Source organism: Scyliorhinus canicula, chromosome 16 (assembly GCF_902713615.1).
Source record: "Scyliorhinus canicula chromosome 16, sScyCan1.1, whole genome shotgun sequence".
Lineage (NCBI taxonomy): Eukaryota > Metazoa > Chordata > Chondrichthyes > Carcharhiniformes > Scyliorhinidae > Scyliorhinus > Scyliorhinus canicula.
In genome coordinates this window covers 2,534,096-2,556,154 of record NC_052161.1, presented here as the reverse complement: position 1 = coordinate 2,556,154, position 22,059 = coordinate 2,534,096, and positions in this window count along the sequence as shown.

Here is a 22,059-nt window from a genome sequence, read left to right as displayed (position 1 = left end):
TACAACTCCATCTGCCATTTTTCAGCCCAGCTCTGCATCCTATCAATGTCTCTTTGCAGCCTACAACAGCCCTCCACCTCATCCACTACTCCACCAATCTTGGTGTCATCAGCAAATTTACTGGCCCACCCTTCAGCCCCCTCCTCCAAGTCATTGATAAAAATCACAAATAGCAGAGGACCCAGCACTGATCCCTGTGGTACACCGCTGGTAACTGGTCTCCAGTCTGAAAATTTTCCATCCACCACCACCCTCTGTCTTCTATGTGATAGCCAGTTACTTATCCAATTGGCCAAATTTCCCTCTCTCCCACACCTCCTTACTTTCTTCATAAGCCGACCATGGGGAACCTTATCAAACGCCTTACTAAAATCCATGTATATGACATCAACTGCTCTACCTTCATCGACACACTTAGTTACCTCCTCAAAGAATTCAATCAAATTTGTGAGGCAAGACTTACCCTTCACGAATCCGTGTTGACTATCACGGATTAAGCTGCATCTTTCCAAATGGTCATAAATCCTATCCTTCAGGACCTTTTCCATTAACTTACCGACCACCGAAGTAAGACTAACCGGCCTATAATTACCAGGGTCATTCCTATTCCCTTTCTTGAACAGAGGAACAACATTCGCCACTCTCCAGTCCTCTGGCACTATCCCCGTGGACAGTGAGGACCCAAAGATCAAAGCCAAAGGCTCTGCAATCTCATCCCTTGCCTCCCAAAGAATCCTTGGATATATCCCATCTGGCCCAGGGGACTTGTCGACCCGAAGGGTTTTTCAAAATTGCTAATACATCCTTCCTCAGAATATCTACCTCCTCCAGCCAACCCACCTGTGTCACACTCTCATCCTCAAAAATATGGCCCCTCTCCTTGGTGAACACTGAAGAAAAATATTCATTCAATGCCTCTCCTATTTCTTCTGACTCCATGCACAAGTTCCCACTACTGTCCTTGACCGGCCCTAACCTCACCCTGGTCATTCTTTTATTTCTCACTTGAGAGAGGCCATTCCCCTCAACAGTATCCAAAGCGGTATATCTGTTTTTCTGGGGCATGGCCACAGGAGATTCCTGCTCTGCCTGCCGAGCTCTCCTGCTCTGCCTGGTGGTCACCCATCCCCTTCCTGTCTGGGAGTCTGAGCTTGCGGAGGACGCCTCTCCTCAGCAGCTCTCCTCTTCCTTCGGATACATTTCCTAATAAAACTAGAACTCCTGCCATTGCTGTTCTACTGTCTTCCCTGCTCGGCTCCTTCTCCAATCAACTCTGGCCAGCTCCTTACAGTATTGTAATACTGTTACATCTGATTGCAGCTTCTCCCTCTCAAACTGCAGGGTAAATTCTATCATATTGTGGTCACTGCTCCCTAAGGGTTCCTTCACCTCAAGTTCCCTAATCAAGTCTGCCTCATTACACATCACCAAATCTAGAATTGCCTGTTCCCTAGTCGGCTCTGTCACAAGCTGCTCCAAAAAACCATCTCTTAGACATTCCACAAATTCCTTTTCTTGGGATCCACTACCAAGCTGATTTTCCCAGTCTACCTGCATATTGAAGTCCCCCATGATTATTGTAATATTGCCTTTTTTACCTGCCTTTTCTATCTCCTGATTTATTTTCTGCCCCACATCCTGACACCTGCTAGGGGGCCTGTACATAACTCCCATCAGGGTCTTTTTACCTTTGCGATTCCTCAACTCCAGCCACAGAGATTCTCTGCCTTCTGATCCTATATCGCTCCTTGCTATCGATTTAACTTCATTCCTTACTAACAAACCCGCCCCCTTTGCCCATCTGCCTGTCCATTCGATAGGAAATATATCCCTGTATATCCTCGGATATTTAAATCCCAGCGTTGATCCCCTTGCAGCTTCTACACAAATGTTCAGACCTCATTTTTTATTCTAATCTTTGATGGGATATGAGCATTGCTGCCAAGGCCAGTATTTGCTGTCCATCGGTAATTACCCTTGAACTGAGTGGCTTGCGAGGCCATTTCAGACGGCATTTTTGAGAGTCAACGACATTGCTGTGGGTCTGGAGTCACATGTAGGCCAGACCGGGTAAGGACGGCAGATTTTCCTTCCCTAAAGGATACTAGTGAACATGATGGGTTTTTACAACAATTGACAATGGTTTCATGGTCATCATTACACCCTCTGTCAGTGCAGCACTCCCTCAGTACTGACCCTCTGACAGTGCAGCACTCCCTCAGTACTGACCCTCTGACAGTGCAGCACTCCCTCAGTACTGACCCTCTGACAGTGCGGCACTCCCTCAGTACTGACCCTCTGACAGTGCAGCACTCCCTCAGTACTGACCCTCTGACAGTGCAGCACTCCCTCAGTACTGACCCTCTGACAGTGCAGCACTCCCTCAGTACTGACCCTCTGACAGGGCAGCACTCCCTCAGTACTGACCCTCTGACAGTGCAGCACTCCCTCAGTACTGACCCTCTGACAGTGCAGCACTCCCTCAGTACTGACCCTCTGACAGTGCAGCACTCCCTCAGTACTGACCCTCTGACAGGGCAGCACTCCCTCAGTACTGACCCTCTGACAGTGCGGCACTCCCTCAGTACTGTCCCTCTGACAGTGCAGCACTCCCTCAGTACTGACCCTCTGACAGTGCGGCACTCCCTCAGTTCGTTATCCAACTGGCCAAATTTCCCACTATCCCATGCCTCCTTACTTTCTGCATAAGCCTACCATGGGGAACCTTGTCAAATGCCTTACTAAAATCCATATACACCACATCCGCTGCTTTACCTTCATCCATGTGCTTGTTCACCTCCTCAAAGAATTCAATAAGATTGTGAGGCAAGACCTACCCCTCACAAATCCGTGCTGACTATCCCTAATCAAGCAGTGTCTTTCCAGATGCTCAGAAATCCTTTCCCTCAGTACCCTTTCCATTACTTTGCCTACCACCGAAGTAAGACTAACTGGCCTGTAATTCCCAGGGTTATCCCGATTCCCTTTTTTGAACAGGGGCATGACATTCGCCACTCTCCAATCCCCTGGTACCACTCCTGTTGACAGTGAGGACGAAAAGATCATTGCCAACGGCTCTGCAATTTCATCTCTTGCTTCCCATAGAATCCTTGGATATAGCCCGTCAAGCCCGGGAGACTTGTCTATCCTCAAGTTTTTCAAAATGTCCAACACATCTTCCTTCCTAACAAGTATCTCCTCGAGCTTACCAGTCTGTTTCACACTGTCCTCTCCAACAATATGGCCTCTCTCATTCGTAAATACTGAAGAAAAGTACTCGTTCAAGACCTCTCCTATCTCTTTTGACTCAATACACAATCTCCCGCTACTGTCCTTGAACGGAACCACCCTCGCTCTAGTTATTCTCATATTTCTCACATATGTGTAAAAAGCCTTGGGGTTTTCCTTGATTCTACCCGCCAAAGATTTTTCATGCCCTCTCTTAGCTCTCCTAATCCCTTTCAGTTCCCTCCTGGCTATCTTGTATCCCTCCAGCGCCCTGTCTGAACCTTGTTTCCTCAGCCTTACATAAGTATCCTTCTTCCTCTCAACAAGACATGCAACCTCTCTTGTCAACCATGGTTCCCTCACTCGACCATCTCTTCCCTGCCTGACAGGGGCATACATATCAAGGACACGTAGTACCTGTTCCTTGAACAAGTTCCACATTTCAATTGTGTCCTTCCCTGACAGCCTATGTTCCCAACTTATGCACTTCAGTTCTTGTCCAACAGCATTGTATTTACCCTTCCCCCAATTGTAAACCTTGCCCTGTTGCACGCACCTATCCCTCTCCATTACTAAAGTGAAAGTCACAGAATTGTGGTCACTACCTCCAAAATGCTCCCCCACTAACAAATCTATCACTTGCCCTGGTTCATTACCAAGTATCAAATCCAATATGGCCTCCCCTCTGGTCGGACAATCTACATACTGTGTTAGAAAAGCTTCCTGGACACACTGCACAAACACAACCCCATCCAAACTATTTGATCTAAAGAGTTTCCACTTAATATTTGCGAAGTTGAAGTCACCAATGACTACTACCCTGTGACTTCTGCACCTTTCAAAAATCTGTTTCCCAATCTGTTCCTCCACATCTCTGCTGCTATTGGGGGGGCCTATAGAAAACTCCCAACAAGGTGACTGCTCCTTTCCAATTTCTGACTTCAACCCATACTACCTCAGTCGGCAGATCCTCCTCGAACTGCCTTTCTGCAGCTGTTATACTATCTCAAATTAACAATGCCACCCCCCCCCCCCCCCCCACCTCTTTTACCATCCTCCCTAATTTTGTTGAAACATCTATAACCAGAAGCCTCCAACAACCATTTCTGCCCCTCTTCTATCCAAGTTTCCGTGATGGCCACCACATCGTAGACCCAAGTATCGATCCATGCCTTAAGTTCACCCACCTTATTCCTGATGCTTCTTGCGTTGAAGTATACACACTTCAACCCATCTCCTTGCCTGCAAGTACTCTCCTTTGTCAGTGTTACCTTCCCCACTGCCTCACTACACACTTTGACATCCTGAACATCGGCTACCTTAGTTGCTGGACTACAGATCCGGTTCCCATTCCCCAGCCAAATTAGTTTAAACCCTCCCGAAGAGTACTAGAAAACCTCCCCCCCAGGATATTAGTGCCCCTCTGGTTCGGATGCAACCCGTCCTGCTTGTACAGGTCCCACCTTCCCCAGAATGCGCTCCAATTATCCAAATACCTGAAGCCCTCCCTCCTACACCATTCCTGCAGCCACATGTTCAACTGCACTCTCTGCCTATTCCTAGCTTCGCTATCACGTGACACCGGCAACAAACCAGAGATGACAACTCTGTCTGTCCTGGCTTTTAACTTCCAGCCTAACTCCCGAAACTCGTTTATTACATCCACACCCCTTTTCCTATCTACGTCGTTGGTACGAATGTGCAGCACGACTTCTGGCTGCTCACCCTCCCCGTTCAGGATCCTGAAGACATGTTCCGAGACATCCCTGGCCCTGGCACCCGGGAGGCAACATACCTTTCGGGAGTCTTGTTCGCTACCACAGAATCTCCTATCTATTCCCCGAACCATTGAGTCTCCTATTACTATTGCTTTTCTATTCTCCCCCCTTCCCTTCTGAGCCCCAGAACCAGACTCAGTGCCAGAGACCTGGCCGCTGGGGCCTTCCCCCGGTAGGTCATCCCTCCCAACAGCATCCAAAACAATATACTTGTTTTGAAGGGGAACGGCCACGAGGGATCCCTGCACTGTCTGCCCGTTTGTTTTCTTTCCCCTGACTGTAACCCAGCTATTCTTGTCCTGTACCTTGGGTGTGGCTACCTCCCTCTAACTCTTCTCTATAACCCCCTGTGCCTCCCGTTGATCCGAGGTTAATCCAGCTCCAGCTCCAGTTCCCTAACACAGTCTCTGAGGAGCTGGAGTTGGGTGCACTTCCCGTAGGTATCGGGGACACCGGTGGTATACCTCACCACCCACATCCTACAGGAGGAGCATGCAACTGCCCTAGCCTCCATCTCCTCTTACTTTACAGAATTAGCTGCCCCGTGGACCAACTGGACCTCCGCCCTCCGACTCTGCTCTCAGTCAGCTGTACTCTCTTTTAACTCCCAGCTCCCTTCACGCTCTTTGAGGAAATGTAGGAAATGAAATGAAAGGAGCACCTTACTCCCTCCTCATTTAACTCCCTCAGTCACCAAACTGTCACTATAGCACTCAAATGCACCCAAATTCAGCACTCACTCAGTCACCAAACTCTCATTATAGCACTCAAATGCACCCAAATTCAGCACTCCCTCAGTCACCAAACTCTCACTATAGCACTCAAATGCACCCAAATTCAGTACTCCCTCAGTCACCAAACTCTCACTATAGCACTCAAATGCACCCAAGTTCAGCACTCCCTCAGTCACCAAACTCTCACTATAGCACTCAAATGCACCCAAGCTCAGCACTCCAGTGCAAACACAGTCTGCACTGTAACTAGCTCAGATTTATACTGTGACTCTCACCTCTGAAAACTGGCCTAATCCAATTAACTAATTAACAAGCTCCAGCTGCAAGTAGTTACAAGTAGAATCTTTGTTTAAAGCTGATTGAAAATTCACCTTCTTCTCAACCAAACAGCAACTTTTAAGTTAATTAACTAAATAAAAGAAAGACTAGGCTTTAGATAAAAATTTAAAAAAACCTTAATATCCCTCAGTCACCAACTCTCACCACAGCACTCAAACGCACCCAAATTCAGCACTCAGTGCAAACAAAAGAAGCACTCCCTCAGTACTACCCCTCTGACAGGGCAGCACTCCTTCCGTACTGGCCCTCTGACAGTGCAGCACTCCCTCAGTACTGACCGTTTGACAGTACATCATTCTCTCAGTACTGACCCTCTGACAGTGCGGCACTCCCTCAGTACTGACCCTCTGACAGTGCAGCACTCCCTCAGTACTGACCCTCTGACAGTGCAGCACTCCCTCAGTTCTGTCCCTCTGACAGTGTGGCACTCCCTCAGTACTGACCCTCTGACAGTGCGGCACTCCCTCAGTACTGTCCCTCTGACAGTGCGGCACTCCCTCAGTACTGACTCTCTGACAGTGCAGCACTCCCTCAGTACTGACCCTCTGACAGTGCGGCACTCTCTCAGTACTGACCCTCTGACAGTGCGGCACTCCCTCAGTACTGACCCTCTGACAGTGCAGCACTCCCTCAGTACTGACCCTCTGACAGTGCAGCACTCCCTCAGTTCTGTCCCTCTGACAGTGTGGCACTCCCTCAGTACTGACCCTCTGACAGTGCGGCACTCCCTCAGTACTGACCCTCTGACAGTGCAGCACTCCTTCAGTACTGTCCCTCTGACAGTGAGGCACTCCCTCAGTACTGACCCTCTGACAGTGCGGCACTCCCTCAGTACTGTCACTCTGACAGTGCGGCACTCCCTCAGTACTGACCCTCTGACAGTGCAGCGCTCCCTCAGTACTGACCCTCTGATAGTGCAGCACTCCCTCAGTACTGACCCTCTGACAGTGCGGCACTTCCTCAGTACTGACCCTCTGACAGTGCTGGCCTCCCTCAGTACTGACCCTCTGCCAGTGCAGGGCTCCCTCAGTACTGACCCTCTGACAGTGCAGCGCTCCCTCAGTACTGACCCTCTGACAGTGCAGCACTCCCTCAGTACTGACCCTCTGACAGTGCAGCACTCCCTCAGTACTGACCCTCTGACAGTGCGGCACTCCCTCAGTACTGACCCTCCGACAGTGCGGCACTCCCTCAGTACTGACCCTCTGACAGTACAGCACTCCCTCAGTACTGACCCTCTGACAGTGCAGCACTCCCTCAGTACTGACCCTCTGACAGTGCAGCACTCCCTCAGTACTGACCCTCTGACAGTGCGGCACTCCCTCAGTACTGACCCCCTGACAGTGCAGCACTCCCTCAGTACTGACCCTCTGACAGTGCAGCACTCCCTCAATACTGACCCTCTGAGTGCAGCACTCCCTCAGTACTGACCCCCTGACAGTGCAGCACTCCCTCAGTACTGACCCTCTGACAGTGCATCACTCCCTCAGTACTGACCCTCTGACAGTGCAGCACTCCCTCAGTACTGACCCTCTGACAGTGCAGTGCTCCCTCAGTACTGACCATCTGACAGTGCAGCACTCCCTCAGTACTGACCCTCTGACAGTGCTGCACTCCCTCAATACGGACCCTCTGACAGTGCAGCACTCCCTCAGGACGGACCCTCTGACAGTGCAGTGCTCCCTCAGTACTGACCCTCTGACAGTGCAGCACTCCCTCAGGACGGACCCTCTGACAGTGCGGCACTCCCTCAGTACTGACCCTCTGACAGTGCTGCACTCCCTCAGTACTGACCCTCTGACAGTGCGGCACTCCCTCAGTACTGACCCTCTGACAGTGCAGCACTCCCTCAGTACTGACCCTCTGACAGTGCAGTGCTCCCTCAGTACTGACCCTCTGACAGTGCAGCACTCCCTCAGTACTGACCCTCTGACAGTGCTGCGCTCCCTCAGTACTGACCCTCTGACAGTGCAGCACTCCCTCAGGACGGACCCTCTGACAGTGCAGTGCTCCCTCAGTACTGACCCTCTGACAGTGCAGCACTCCCTCAGTACTGACCCACTGACAGTGCGGCACTCCCTCAGTACTGACCCTCTGACAGTGCGGTACTCCCTCAGTACTGACCCTCTGACAGTGCAGCACTCCCTCAGTACTGACCCTCTGACAGTGCGGCACTCCCTCAGTACTGACCCTCTGACAGTGCGGCACTCCCTCAGTACTGACCCTCTGACAGTGCAGTGCTCCCTCAGTACTGACCCTCTGACAGTGCGGCACTCCCTCAGTACTGACCCTCTGACAGTGCGGCACTCCCTCAGTACTGACCCTCTGACAGTGCGGCACTCCCTGAGTACTGACCCTCTGAAAGTGCGGCACTCCCTCAGTACTGACCCTCTGACAGTGCAGCACTCCCTCAGTACTGACCCTCTGACAGTGCGGCGCTCCCTCAGTACTGACCCTCTGACAGTGCAGCACTCCCTCAGTAGTGACCCTCTGACAGTGCAGTGCAGTTGTGTTGTAAGTCACCGACTGAGCACTAGGAGTCTCATTTGTATATCAGTGAATGTTCGAGTCAGGTTACCCCTCAGACTGGCTGGACAGAGCTGGAGAAAGGTTGCTTGTGCATGATCATACTGTTATTCATCTGTTATTTTGTATATAATTTCCCCACATTTAATGTTAATAAATCATTTATATCTTTAGCTACAAATGTTCTTGTAATATAAATCAGGCCATCCAACAAGAACATTACATGGTACTCGGATTGGATTGTATTGAACACTGAGAAAAAAACTGACTGATTATCAAGTGAAGCCTTGCACACGGTCCACAGAGATTTGAAGATATTGCAGATTGCCAGAATTAACCCATCAATCAAAGTATCATAGAATTTACAATGCAGAATGAGGCCATTTGGCCCATCGAGTCTGCACCAGCCCTTGAAAAAAGCACCCTCCCTGAGCCCACACCTCCACCCTATCCCCGTGACCCCAGCTAACCTTCATTTTTTGAACACTAAGGGCAATTTAGCATGGCCAATCCACCTAACCTGCACATCTTTCCTCCAGTGGGAGGAAACTGGAGCACCCGGAGGAAACCCACGCAGACACGGGGAGGACGTGCAGACTCCACACAGTGACCCAAGCCGGGAATCGAACCTGGGACCCTGGCGCTGTGAAGCAACAGTGCTAACTACTGTGCCACCATGCCCTAAGACGGCAATGATTCTTAGATTTCATGGTTATGTGGACAGCAACTGGCGCGTGCTTAAACAACAATTTAATCTGTTTCTCACTGCAATAAATTTGGGAGATCAATCAGATTCACGTGAGACAGCAATGCTCCGAACAGCGGCAGGGCTCGAAGCAATTGCTGTGTTTGATATGTTTAAATTTGCAAACCAAGGGCGGCATGTGACGCAGTGGATAGCACCGGGACTGTGGCGCTGAGGTCCCAGGTTCGAATCCCAGCTCTCTGTCCGTGTGGAGTTTGCACATTCTCCCCGTGTCTGCGTGGGTCTCACCCCCACAACCCAAAGATGTGCAGGGTAGGTGGATTGGCCACGCTAAATTGTTCCTTAATTGGAAAAAATATAATAATTGAGTACTCGAAATTTATATATTTTTTTTAAATTTGCAAACGATGAAGATAGTAAAAATTTAACGAAGTAAATCGAAGATTTGGTGCACATAGCTCCCGCCAGAAAGAATTAAATTTATGAAAGTTATGGCCGAGATTCTCTCGTCGCCGACGCCGAAATCCCGTTCGTTTGCGGCAGAATTGGCTGCTTATTCAATGCTCCGCTCCCTCAAAAATGACGTACTCCCAGAGTGCACCACACAACGTCGAGACGGCACACCTGAGCCCTCAACGATGCTGCGCCCCCGATACGGCCGAGTTCCCAACGGCGTGGAACCAGGGGCTGGTTTAGCTCACCAGGCTAAATCGCTGGCTTTTAAAGCAGACCAAGCAGGCCAGCAGCACGGTTCGATTCCCGTACCAGCCTCCCCGGACAGGCGCCGGAATGTGGCGACTAGGGGCTTTTCACAGTAACTTCATTGAAGCCTACTCGTGGCAATAAGCGATTTTCATTTTCATTTTCACTCGCACTCTTTCTTTCCGTGAACCCGGCGAGGCGGCTGCAAACTCTGCCCAGCGGCGCCACAATTGGATGGGAGCTGTTCCGCGGGCGGGGGGAGGGGGGCTTTGGCGGGGGCTGGGTGCACTGCTGGGGGGGGGGGTGTTCCGGGGGTGGCGAGGCTGATTACGGGGGGAGAATTCCACGCGCGGCCGCTGCAGCCCACCGCCCGGCTATGGACCCGGCAATTCTCCGGCCGTATCCGCAGCCCGCCGCCGGGGGCTTTAGGCTGCGTGTCTGCCAGCCACCCACCATATGGAGGATCGGTGCAGCTTTTGCACCATTTTCTGGGATGTAAAACACCACTGTTCCCAGGCCAGCGTCAACACTTAGTCTTCAGATCTAAGAATCCAGCCCTATGGGCGAAATTCTCCCAAACCGGGAGAAATCGTAAAACTGCCGTAAAACCCGGGCGGGTTTTACGGCAGCGCGCCCCTTCCCGACGGGGGACCGATTCTGGTCCCCCGTCGGGGCTAGCAGCCCGACGTCGGAGGCTCCGACAAGTCGGGCTTAACGAAAATCGTTAAGTCCGCTTGCCGGAGTTAGCGCCGGCTGACGCGTCATATGACGTCAGCCGCGCATGCGCAGGTGGGAAGACTCCAACCCGCGCATGCGCGGGTGACGTCATCGCGTTTTTGCGCGAAACCCGCGCATGCGCGGGCCGGGTTGCCCCTCAGCCGCCCTGCGTATTGATACTGCGGGGCGGCGGAAGGACAAATAGTGCGCGGGCATCGGGCCCGCTGCCCGCGATCGGTGGGCACCGATCGCGGGCCCATGGCACCCTTGGCACGGCCGTGGTACTGCCGTGCCAATCGGTGCCATGGTTATTTTTTGCGAGTTTGTCACGACGTTTTTACGAACGGCAAGACCAGGTGTGTTTGCCGTTCGTGAAAACGGCGGAAAGGGCTGGGACTTCGGCCCATCTAACAGCTGTGAATCGCTGCCGGCCGTAAAAAAACGGCGGCAGCGATTCGTGTCGGGACTTCGGCGGGGGGGTGGGAGAATAGCGGGAGGGCGGGAAAAATGTCGGGAAGGCCCTCCCGCTATTCTCCCACCCGTCGTGGGGGGCGGAGAATTTCGCCCTATGTGTTTAGATCACATTTACAGAAGACAGGAGAATCCATCGATCATTTCATCACTGATTTAAAGTTAAAAGTTAAAATCTGTAATTTTTATGCGGTGGAAGCTTCCATGATACAGGACCAAATTGGTGTGAACGCTAATAAGTTGAGGGAACGGTTGCTGAGGGAATCGGAGCTGCCTTGGACAAACAGTTAAGATTTGTCAGGCTCACGAGCGAGCAGCACGGCATTCCAAAATGTTCCTCAGTAACGGCGGCGTCTTCTTTTTCCAAAGAGGCGGGGAACTTCCGAAAACAGGCAGGACGATTCCTGCAGCTCCTCGCACATCAACAACAAACAGGTTAAAGATCAGGATGAAGTATTTCTGTGTGAAAGATGTGGTCAAAGGCACAAATTAAGGCAGCGTCCAGCGTTTGGCAAGTTTTGTTCCAGATGCAAAGGAAAAAGATCACTTTGCTCAGAATTATTACTCGAAGCTTAACCCCAGGTCTGTCAGCACAGTGGAACACACAGTCTCCAGTGAGGAAACATCATAGTTTGTTGGAGTAATAACAGAGAAGAATAATTTTTTGGAGACATCACAAAATTCTCCAGCACTGAGAAGTATGCAAGCTGATGTTCCATTTAAAATAAATGCGGTTGATGAGGTCAAATGGCTGCCACCACCTCCCGTACCAGCCTCCCCGAACAGGCGCCGGAATGTGGCGACTAGGGGCTTTTCACAGTAACTTAATTGAAGCCTACTCGTGACAATAAGCGATTTTCATTTTCATTTCAAGTGAACAATACAGTGGTCCGATTCAAGTTAGACACTGGTGCCAAAGCCAATTTAATCAGCGTGACGGATTTTAAAAATGTAAACATTCAGCTGATTAGAAGAAAATTCCTCTGAGAGGTTATAATGGTTCAAGCATTAAATGTGTTTGTGTGTGTTTTAGTGTGTGTGAATGTGTGTGTGTGTGTGAGTGCATGTATGTGTGTGAGTATGTGTATGTGTTTTTGTGTGCGTGTTTGTGTGTGTGTGTGAATATGTGTGTGGGTATGTGTGTGCGGGTGTGTGGGTGTTTGTGTGTATATGAGTGTGTGCGAGTATGTATGTGTGGGTGTATGAGTGAGTGAGTGATTGTGTATGAGTGTGTGTGAGTGTGTGTGGTTGTGTGAGTGTGTGTGTGACTGCATGTGTGTGTGCGTGTATGAGTCTGTGTGGGTGTGTGTATGAGTGTGTGTGAGTGTGAGTGATTGTGTATGAGTGTGTGTGTGACTGTGCGTGTGACTGTGTGTGTGTAAGTGATTGTGTATGAGTGTGTGTGTGCGTGCGCGTATGTGTGTACGTATGAGTGTGTGGGCGTGAGTGTGAGTATGTGGGTGTGATTGTGTGTATAAGTAAATGTGTATGAGTGTATGTTTATGAGTGTGTGTGTATGAGCGTCTGTATGAGTGTGCGTGTGAGTATATATGAGTGTGTGTGAGTGTGTGTTTATGAGTGTGTGTATGAGTGTGTGTATGAGTGTGTGGATGTGAGTGTGTGGGTGTGAGTGTGGGTGTATATGAGTGTGTGTTTATGAGTGTGTGTGAGTGTGTGGGTGTGAGTGTGCGTTTCTCAGTGTGTGTATGAGTGTGTGTGTGTGAGTGTGTGGGTGTGAGTGTGTGTGTGGGTGTGAGTGTGTGGGTATGAGTGTGCCTGAGTGTGTGTGTGAGTGTGTGGGTGAGTGTGTGGGTGTGAGTGTGTGTGTATGAGTGTGTGGGTGTGAGTGTGTGGGTATGAGTGTGTGTGTGAGTGTGTGTGTGTGAGTGTGTGTGTGAGTGTGTGTGTGTGAGTGTGTGTGTGAGTTGTGGGTATGAGTATGTATGTATGAGTGTGTGGGTGTGAATGTGTGGGTATGAGTGTGTGTGTGAGTGTGTGTGTGTGAGTGTGTGTGTGAGTGTGTGTGTGAGTTGTGGGTATGAGTATGTATGTATGAGTGTGTGGGTGTGAGTGTGTGGGTGTGAGTGTGTCTGAGTGTGGGTATGAGTGTGTGTGTGAGTGTGTGGGTGTGAGTATGTGTATGAGTGTGCGTGTGAGTGTGTGGGTGTGAGTGTTTGTGTGGGCGTGAGTGTGTGGGTATGAGAGTACCTGAGTGTGTGTGTGAGTGTGTGGGTGAGTGTGTGTGTGTAGTGTGTGGTTGTGAGTGTGTGGGTGTGAGTGTGTGTGTACGAGTGTGTGGGTGTGAGTGTGTGGGTGTGAGTGTGTGGGTGTGAGTGTGTCGGTATGAGTGTGTGTGTGAGTGTGTGAGTGTGTGTGTGAGTGTGTGTGTGTGAGTTGTGGGTATGAGTATGTGTGTATGAGTGTGTGGGTGTGAGTGTGTCTGAGTGTGTGTATGAGTGTGTGTGAGTGTGTGGGTGTGAATGGATGTGAGTGTGTGGGTATGAGTGTGTGTCTGAGTGTGGGTGTGAGTGTGTGGGTGTGAGTGTGTGGGTGTGTGTGTGAGTGTGTGGGTATGAGTGTGTGAGTCTGAGTGTGAGTGTGTGGGTATGAGTGTGTAGGTATGAGTGTGTGTATGAGTGTGTCTGAGTGTGTGTATGAGTGTGTCTGTGTGTGTGTGTGTGTGTGAGTGTGTGGGTGTGAGTGTGGGTGTGAGTGTGTGGGTGTGAGTGTGTGTGTATGAGTGTGTGTGTGAGTGTGTGGGTGTGTGTGTGTGTGAGTGTGTGGGTGTGAGTGTGTGTGTGTGAGTGTGTGAGTGTGTGGTGTGAGTGTGTGGGTGTGAGCGTGTGAGTGTGTGATTGTGTGTGTGCATGAGTGTGTGTATGAGTGTGTGGGTGTGAGTGTGTGTGTGAGTGTGTGGGTGTGAGTGTGTGTGTGAGTGTGTGTGTATGAGTATGTGTGTGAGTGTGTGTGTCTGAGTGTGTATCTGAGTGTGTGTGTGTGTGGGTGTGAGTGTGTGTGTGAGTGTGTGTGTATGAGTATGTGTGTGAGTGTGTGTGTCTGAGTGTGTGTATGAGTGTGTCTGAGTGTGTGTGTGTGGGTGTGAGTGTGTGTGTATGAGTGTGGGTGTGAGTGTGTGTGTCTGGGTGTGTGTATGAGTGTGTCTGTGTGTGTGAGTGCGTCTGTGTTTGTGAGCGTGTGTGTCTGGGTGTGTTCATGAGTGTGTCTGTGTGTATGAGTGTGTGTATGAGTGTGTCTGTGTGTGTGAGTGTGTGTGTGTGTGTGAGTGTGTGTTTCTGAGTGTGCGTATGAGTGTGTCTGTGTGTGTGTATGAGTGTGTGTATGAGTGTGTCTGTGTGTGTGTGTGTGTGTGTGTGCAGGAGTGTGTGTGTGTATGAGTGTGTGTATGAGTGTGTGTGTCTGAGTGTGTGTGTCTGAGTGTGTGTATGAGTGTGTCTGTGTGTGTGTGTGTGTGCAGAAGTGTGTGTGTGTGTATGAGTGTGTGTATGAGTGTGTGTGTCTGAGTGTGTGTGTCTGAGTGTGTGTATGAGTGTGTCTGTGTGTGTGTATGAGTGTGTGTGTCTGAGTGTGTGTATGAGTGTGTGTATGAGTGTGTGTGTGTGAGTGTATGAGTGTGTGTATGAGTGTGTCTGTGTGTGTGTGTGTATGAGTGTGTCTGCGTGTGTGTGTGTCTGAGTGTGTGTATGAGTGTGTGTGTCTGAGTGTTTGTATGAGTGTGTGTATGAGTGTGTCTGTGTGTGTGTGTATGAGTGTGTCTGTGTGTGTGTATGAGTGTGTGTATGAGTGTGTCTGTGTGTGTGTGTATGAGTGTGTGTGTGTGAGTGTGTGTGTATGAGTGTGTGTATGAGTGTGTCTGTGTGTGTGTGTATGAGTGTGTGTATGAGTGTGTGTATGAGTGTGTGTATGAGTGTGTCTGTGTGTGTGTGTATGAGTGTGTGTATGAGTGTGTCTGTGTGTGTGTGTATGAGTGTGTCTGTGTGTGTGTGTATGAGTGTGTCTGTGTGTGGGTGTATGAGTGTGTGTGTGTGAGTGTGTGTGTATGAGTGTGTGTATGAGTGTGTCTGTGTGTGTGTCTGTGTGTGTGTGTATGAGTGTGTCTGTGTGTGGGTGTATGAGTGTGTGTGTGTGTGTGTGTGTGTGTGAGTGTGTGTGTCTGAGTGTGTGTATGAGTGTGTCTGTGTGTGTGTGTGTGAGTGTGTGTGTCTGAGTGTGTGTGTGTGAGTGTGTGTGTATGAGTGTGTGTATGAGTGTGTCTGTGTGTGTGTGTATGAGTGTGTGTATGAGTGTGTGTATGAGTGTGTCTGTGTGTGTGTGTATGAGTGTGTCTGTGTGTGTGTGTATGAGTGTGTCTGTGTGTGTGTGTATGAGTGTGTCTGTGTGTATGAGTGTGTCTGTGTGTGTGTGTATGAGTGTGTCTGTGTGTGGGTGTATGAGTGTGTCTGTGTGTGTAACTGGCCTGGCTGCTGGTTTGTGTGCTGGGATATCTGAGTGCACACAGACCTGCTCTTTGTCTTTATCTGTCAGACAGTCTGACAGTTAGATCTATCTCAGAGTGGGCTGAAAAGGAAAACAATAATTACCTCCTTGAACAGCAGTGCTGGCAGGGTCTGTGCGATGGCCACTGCGCAGATCCATTACTGACAGTTTATATTGCTTTGTGCAGCCATTGCTGCAAAGGTTGCAATAGATTCCTGTCAGCTGGTGTGGGGCACAATATAAAACCTGTCACAATCCTCACCAACACAAAGCAGCCTCACCCAACCTCCCAAATCACAAAGACAATGTTCAACATGCCCAGGGGTGAGAGTCAGACACAGTCACAAAGACCATTCACCTGGGACAGGGGAATTGGATTACAGACAACACGATATCTAAACAAGGAGAAAGTGTTTCCCCTGATCAGAGGGTTGGGAACCAGGGGCAGTGGGGCAGCCACTAACACAGTGGTTAGCACTGCTGCCTTACAGTTCCAGGGTCCCAGGTTCAATTCCTGCTTGGGTCACTGTCTGTGCGGAGCCTGCACGTTCTCCCCGTGTCTGCATGGGTTTCCTCCGGGTTCTATCTGCCAGACCCTAGCCCACTCACTTAACCTATCTAAATCCCTCTGCAGACATCCAGTATACTCTGCACTTTTTGCTTTACCACTCATCTTAGTGTCGTCTGCAAACTTGGACACATTGCCCTTGGTCCCCAACTCCAAATCATCTCTGTAAATTGTGAACAATTGTGGGCCCAACACTGATCCCTGAGGGACACCACTAGCTACTGATTGCCAACCAGAGAAACACCCATTAATCCCCACTCTTTGCTTTCTATTAATTATACTCTATTCATGCTACTACTTTACACTTAATGCCATGCATCTTTAACTTATGCAGCAACCTTTTGTGCTGCACCTTGTCAAAGGCTTTCTGGAAATCCAGATATACCACATCCATAGGCTCCCCATTATCTACCGCACTGATAATGTCCTCAAAAAAATTCACTAAATTAGTTAGGCACAACCTGCCCCTTATGAACCCATGCTGCGTCTGCCCAATGGGACAATTTCTATCCAGATGCCTCGCTATTTCTTCCTTGATGATAGATTCCAGCATCTTCCCTACTACCGAAGTTAAGCTCACTGGCCTATAATTTCCTGCTCTCTGCCTACCTCCTTTTTTTAAACAGTGGTGTCACGTTTGCCAATTTCCAATCCGTTGGGACCACCCCAGAGTCTAGTGAATTTTGGTAAATTATCACTAGTGCATTTGCAATTTCCCTAGCCATCTCGTTTAGCACTCTGGGATGCATTCCATCAGGGACAGGAGATTTGTCTACCTTTAGCCCCATTAGCTTGCCCATCACTACCTCCTTGGTGATAGCAATCCATCTCAAGGTCCTCACCTGTCATAGCCTCATTTCTATCAGTCACTAGCATGTTATTTGTGTCCTCCACTGTGAAGACCGACCCAAAAAAACCTGTTCAGTTCCTCAGCCATTTCCTCATCTCCCATTCTTAAATCTCCCTTCTCATCCTCTAAAGGACCAATATTTACCTTAACCACTATTTTTTGTTTTATATATTTGTAGAAACTTTCACCATCTGTTTTTATATTCTGAGCAAATTTACTCTCATAGTCTATCTTACTCTTCTTTATTTATAGCTTTTTTAGTAGCTTTCTGTTGCCCCCTAAAGATTTCTAGTCTCCCACTAATCTTTGCCACTTTGTATGCTTTTTCCTTCAATTTGATACTCTCCCTTATTTCCTTAGATATCCATGGTCAATTTTCCCTCTTTCTATTGTCCTCCCTTTTTGTTGGTATAAACATTTGCTGAGCACTGTGAAAAATCGCTTGGAAGGTTCTCCACTGTTCGTCAGCTGTTTCACCATAAAGTCTTTGCTCCCAGTCTACCTTAGCTAGCTCTACTCTCATCCCATTGTAATCTCCTTTCTTTAAGCACAAAACACTCATGTTTGATTTTACCTTCTCACCCTCCATCTGTATTTTAAATTCCACCATATTGTGATCTCTCCTTCCGAGAGGATCCCTAACTCTGAGATCATTAATCAATCCTGTCTCATTACACAGGACCAGATCTAGGACCGCTTGTTCCCTTGTAGGTTCCATTACATACTGTTCTAGGAAACTATCATGGATACATTCTATAAACTCCTCCTCAAGGCTGCCTTGACCGACCTGGTTAAACCAATTGACATGTAGATTAAAATCCCCCATGATAACTGCTGTACCATTTCTACATGCATCAGTTATTTCTTTGTTTATTGCGTGCCCCACCATAATGTTACTATTTGGTGGCCTATAGACTACTCCTATCAGTGACCTTTTTCACCTTACTATTCCTGGTTTCCACCCAAATGGATTCAACCTTATCGTCCATAGCACCGATGTCATCCCTTACTATTGCCCGGATGTCATCCTTGAATAACAGAGCTACACCACCTCCCTTACCATCCACTCTGTCCTTCCGAATAGTTTAATATCCTCAGATATTTAACTCCCAGTCTTGACCATCCTTTAACCATGTTTCAGTAATGGCCACTAAATCATAGTCATTCATGATGATTTGCGCCATCAACTCATTTACCTTATTCCAAATACTACACGCATTCAGGTAAAGTACACTTATGTTGGCCTTTATACCTCTGTTTTGAATCTTAACACCTCGATCAGTAACCTCTCCTAACTTTTCTCCTAATTTTCCTAACAACCTGCCGCATCGCTTACCATTTATGTTTTTACTTCCCGTTTTATTCCTTTTAGTATTAATGGGCCTATTCACTGAGCTCCCCTCAGTCACTGTAACTTGTACTGTCGCCCTTTTTGATTTTTGACTATGGCTTCTCTGCCTTACACTTTCCCTCTTCCTGCCTTTTGTTTGTGTCCCTGTTTTACTACCTTACGACCTCCTGCATTGGTTCCCATTCCCCTGCCACATTAGTTTAAACACTCCCCAACAGCTCTAGCAAACACCCCCTCTCGGACATCGGTTCCAGTCCTGCCCAGGTGCAGACCGTCCTTTTTGCACTGGTCCCACCTCCCCCAGAACCGGTTCCAATGCCCCATGAATTTGAATCCCTCCCTCTTGCACCATCTCTCGAGCCACACATTCATCCTATCTATCCTGACATTCCTACTCCGACTAGCTCATGGCACAGGTAGCAATCCTGAGATTACTACCTGTGAGGTCCTACTTTTTAGTTTACCTCCGAACTCCCTGAATTCAGCTTGTAGGACCTCGTCCCATTTTTTACCTATATCGTTGGTGCCTATGTGCACCACGACAGCTGGCTGTTCACCCCCCCCCCCCCCCCCCCAGAATGTCCTGCAGCCACTCCAAGACATCCTTGACCCTTGCACCAGGGAGGCAACATACCATCCTGGAGTCTCGATTGCATCCACAGAACCGCCTGTCTATTCCCCTTACGATTGAGTCCCCTATCCCTATAGACCTGCATTCTTCTTCCAATCGAATTTGATAAGGTTCCCCATTCAGAAAGTTAGGGGGCGTGGGATACAGGGAAATCTGGCTGTCTGGTACAGAATTGGCTGGCCAAAAGAAGACAGCGAGTGGTAGTGGATGGAAAGTATTCCGCCTGGAGGTCAGGGACACAGTGGTGTCCCGCAAGGATCTGTTCTGGGACCACTGATCTTTGTGGTTTTAATAAATGACTTGGATGAGGAAGTGGAATGGTGGGTTAGTAAGTTTGCCGATGACACAAAGGTTGGAGTTGCAGGTTACAACAGGACATTGACAGGATGCAGAGCTAGGCTGAGAAGTGGCAGATGGAGTTCAACCTAGATAAATATGAAGTGATTCATTTTGGAAGGTCGAACACAGGGTTAAAGGCCGGATTCTTGGCAGTGTGGAGGAACAGAAAAATCTAGGGGTTCACGTACATAGATCCCTCAAAGTTGCCACCCAGGTTGATAGGGTTGTTAAGAAGGCGTATGGTGTGTTGGCTTTCATTAACAGGGGGATTGAGTTTAAGAGCCGCGAGGTTTTGCTGCAGCTTTATAAAACCCAAGTTAGACCACACTTGGAATATTGTGTCCAGTTCTGGTCGCCTCATTATAGGAAGGATGTGGATGCTTTGGAGAGGGTACAGAGGAGATTTACCAGGATGCTGCCTGGACTGGAGGGCATGTCTTATGAAGAAAGGTTGAGGGAGCTAGGGCTTTTCTCACTGGAGCGAAGAAGGCAGAGAGGTAACTTGATAGAGGTGTACAAGGTGATGAGAGGCATGGATAGAGTGGATAGCCAGAGACTTTTCCCCAGGGTGGAAATGGCTGTCACGAGGGGACATAATTTGAAGGTGATTGGAGGAAGGTATAGGGGAGATGTCAGAGGGAGGTTCTTTACACAGAGAGTGGTGGGTGTGTGGAATGCACTGCCAGCAGAGGTGGTGGAGTCAGAGTCATTAGGGACATTTAAGTGACTCTTAGACAGGCACATGGACAGCAGTAAATTGAAGGGGTGTAGGTTAGATTGATCTTGGATTAGGATAAATGGTCAGCACATCGTGGGCTGAAGGGCCTGTACTGTGCTGTACTGTTCTATGTTCTATGTTCTGTGTTTTAATACACGCTAAATATTCCATAACGCGGTATTGAAAAAGCTGAATTATTTACATATTAATAGAACTGTCATCAAGTTCAAATGGTAAAAACAAAATAAATAAGTACATTTTGGACACAGAGGGAGTGCACGGCTCTCACAGACTATGTTGTGAGCAATCAGCACACACCTCACTTCACCCGCCCGCAATCTCCGTGCGAATCACTGCAGTCACACCAAAGGGAGAGAAATTACACGGACTGAAATCAGCGGAATGTGGCGACTTCTGCATCTGGACAACGGACAACAAATTGTCTTGTGGGCTGAGGATGGGCCGAATGTGGCCCTTGGAACACAGATTGCCCCCCAATGCCCTTCACCCTCCCTATCTCTGTAACCTCCTCCAGCCCCTACCACCCTCCCTATCTCTGTAACCTCCTCCAGCCCCTACCACCCTCCCTATCTCTGTAACCTCCTCCAGCCCCTACCACACTCCTTATCTCTGTAACATCCTCCAGCCCCTACACCCCATCCCTATCTCTGTAACCTCCTCCAGCCCCTACCACCCTCCCTATCTCTGTAACCTCCTCCAGGCCCTACCACACTCCCTATCTCTGTAACCTCCTCCAGCCCCTACCACACTCCCTATCTCTGTAACCTCCTCCAGCCCTCTACACCCCATCCCTATCTCTGTAACCTCCTCCAGCCCCTACCACACTCCCTATCTCTGTAACCTCCTCCAGCCCCTACACCCCTCCCTATCTCTGTAACCTCCTCCAGCCCCTACACCCCTCCCTATCTCTGTAACCTCCTCCAGCCCCTAAACCCCTCCCGATCTCTGTAACCTCCTCCAGCCCCTACACCCCATCCCTATCTCTGTAACCTCCTCCAGCCGCTACCACACTCCCTGTCTCTGTAACCTCCTCCAGCCCCTACCACACTCCCCATCTCTGTAACCTCCTCCAGCCCCTACCACACTCCCTATCTCTGTAACCTCCTCCAGCCCCTACATCCCATCCCTATCTCTGTAACCTCCTCCAGCCCCTACCACACTCCCTATCTCTGTAACCTCCTCCAGCCCCGACCACACTCCCTATCTCTGTAACCTCCTCCAGCCCCTACCACACTCTCTATCTCTGTAACCTCCTCCAGCCCCTACACCCCCTCCCTATCTCTGTAACCTCCTCCAGCCCCTAGACCCTCCCTATCTCTGTAACCTCCTCCAGCCCCTACCACCCTCCCTATCTCTGTAACCTCCTACAGCCCCTACCACACTCCCTATCTCTGTAACCTCCTCCAGCCCCTACCACACTCCCCATCTCTGTAACATCCTCCAGCCCCTACCACACTCCCTATCTCTGTAACCTCCTCCAGCCTCTACCACACTCCCTATCTCTGTAACCTCCTCCAGCCCCTACCACACTCCCTATCTCTGTAACCTCCTCCAGCCCCTACCACACTCCCTATCTCTGTAACCTCCTCCAGCCCCTACCACACTCCCTATCTCTGTAACCTCCTCCAGCCCCCTCACCCCTCCCTATCTCTGTAACCTCCTCCAGCCTCTACGACCCTTCCTATCTCTGTAACCTCCTCCAGCCCCTACCACACTCCCTATCTCTGTAACCTCCTCCAGCCCCTACCACACTCCCTATCTCTGTAACCTCCTCCAGCCCCTACCACACTCCCTATCTCTGTAACCTCCTCCAGCCTCTACAACCCTCCCTATCTCTGTAACGTCCTCCAGGCCCCTACACCCCCTCCCTATCTCTGTAACCTCCT